We start from the raw sequence: 1,947 nt of genomic DNA, 5'->3' as shown, positions 1-1,947 counted from the left end.
CTTCCTTCCTTCCTTCCTTCCTTCCTTCCTTCCTTCCTTCCTTCCTTCCTTCCTTCCTTCTCTCTCTCTCTTTCCTTCTTTTTCTTTCGTTTTCTCCCTTTCCTTCCTCCCTCCCTCCCTCCCTCTCTCTCTCTCTCTTTCTTTCTTTCTTCTCTTTCTCTCTTTCTTTCTTTCTTCTCTTTCTCTCTTTTTTTTTATGACAGGGTCTCCCTCTGTCTTCCAGGCTGGAGTGCAGTGGCATGATCTCGGCTCACTGCAACCTTTGCCTCCTAGGTTCAAGTGATTCGCCTGCCTCAGCCTCCAGAGTAGCTGGGACTACAGGTGCTCACCACCATGTCTGGCTAATTTTTGTATTTTTAGTAGAGACAGGGTTTTGCCATGTTGGCCAGGCTGGTCTCGAACTCCTTACCTCAAGTGACCTGCCTGCCTTGGCCTCCCAAAGTGCTGGGACTACAGGTGTGAGCCACTATGCCCAGACTCATTTCTCTTTTTGATTTTTGTCTTATAACATGGGCTCCTCATCATTGCTCTTCCTCCCTCAGCCCTGCCACAGACACCAATGAACTAAGGAAAGAGTTTCAAATCTTGCCCAGGTCAGCTGCAGCCGGAGAGTAAAGGGTTGAGCCTTTGGGGGGATTTTCCTCACCCTGTAGTCTAATTGTGGTTCAGTGAACCTTCAACAGAGAGAGGCTGTGTGCGAACTGAGGCCTCTGCCTCAAAGCCTCCATGTGAAATCTCTTCCTGTGAGATTTCCTGCTGCTCTAGCATCGGGCCAGGGCCTCCAGGAGGCTGTTGGGGTGGACAGAAGGAATTGCAGCTGTCCCTGTCAGCATCATGAATGGCCCTGATCCTGGGAGGTTAGAGCAGGAAGGTGCCACTCCCACATTGGTCAATAGCCCCATGGACACCTGCTGTATGCCAGGCCTGTCCTGGGCTTGGGGGCCACATGCATGGGTTGGACATTGCCCTTTCCCTCGGGGAGTTCACAATCTATGGGCTGGTGGATGAATCACAAATTTGGCCCAGAGAGTGGGCATAACTCAGCCCAGGTCCCACAGCCAGACAGCAGACAGGGTTGGGACAGAGCCCAGGGTTCCTGACACCCGGGCTGCCCGACCAGGACTTACTGTGCAGGTGCCAGGCCAGCAAGAGGGGTCGGGAGATGTTTTCTAGGGCAAGCCCCTGACTGGTGATAAGCGTACACAGAGACAGAATCAGAAGTAAAGGGACTGGACCCACAGAAGTGCTTGCACCTGCTGGCGGCTCCCTATCTCCAACTCTTATCCAATTCTGAACTTGAAAAATGGCACCGCATCAGTTAGGACCTGAAAACACCAACAAACGGGCTTAGGCAAATTTGGTAAGTCAGCGGCACAGCCGACTGAGAACTCCAGAGCGAGTGCTCCCCAGTTGCCCTTTGATCCTGCGTTCAGGTTCGGGCTCCATCTCTCTGGCAGTCTCTCCTCTCTCCTTCTGGACTATTGCCCATCCTTGCTGGCCCGTCACACCCTCACTCTGCAGCGATCAGAAAAGAGCCAGTCGCTTCTGGGAGCTCCCTCTGAAGAGAGGGACAGCTCCTTTTTCCCAGAAACCCCAGCAAACATCTCCTCGCCTTTCATTGGTCTGAACTGGGTCATGTGCCATTGCCAGAACCAATCACTGTATCCAGCAAGATAGGCTAGACCGACGGCTTAGGCCAATCAGAATCCGGCCCTGAAGCTGAGGGTGGGTCGTTCAGGGCTTGTGTTGAGAGGACAGGGTAGTTCCCTGAGGGAGGATTTGTGGACTTGGTGGGAAGTGGTGACATGGGGGCCGGGGAGGCAACAAAGCCCTGAGATAGACGCCATCGCCATTGCCTGAGATCATGAATATGATCCAGTCAATCAGAACTCCGCCTGCTGCTCCAGCCCTGTCTCCATGTCCTGCCTTAGGGCCAAGCCCTCTGCT

General features: G+C 53.4%; 1 long non-coding RNA gene across 1 annotated transcript in view; it reads right to left on the bottom strand.

The window, feature by feature from the left end:
* LOC105521313 overlaps nucleotides 1-1,557 on the bottom strand; it is a 20,106-nt gene extending 18,549 nt beyond the window's left edge. Inside the window, exon 1 of the long non-coding RNA XR_001003253.1 lies at nucleotides 1,128-1,557. This is a non-coding gene — a long non-coding RNA (uncharacterized LOC105521313). The remainder of the gene's footprint in view (nucleotides 1-1,127) is intronic.
* Nucleotides 1,558-1,947: the final 390 nt, after the last annotated feature.

This window comes from Colobus angolensis, unplaced genomic scaffold (genome assembly GCF_000951035.1).
Source record: "Colobus angolensis palliatus isolate OR3802 unplaced genomic scaffold, Cang.pa_1.0 Scaffold4, whole genome shotgun sequence".
NCBI lineage: Eukaryota > Metazoa > Chordata > Mammalia > Primates > Cercopithecidae > Colobus > Colobus angolensis.
This window is presented reverse-complemented; position numbering and strand designations above follow the sequence as displayed.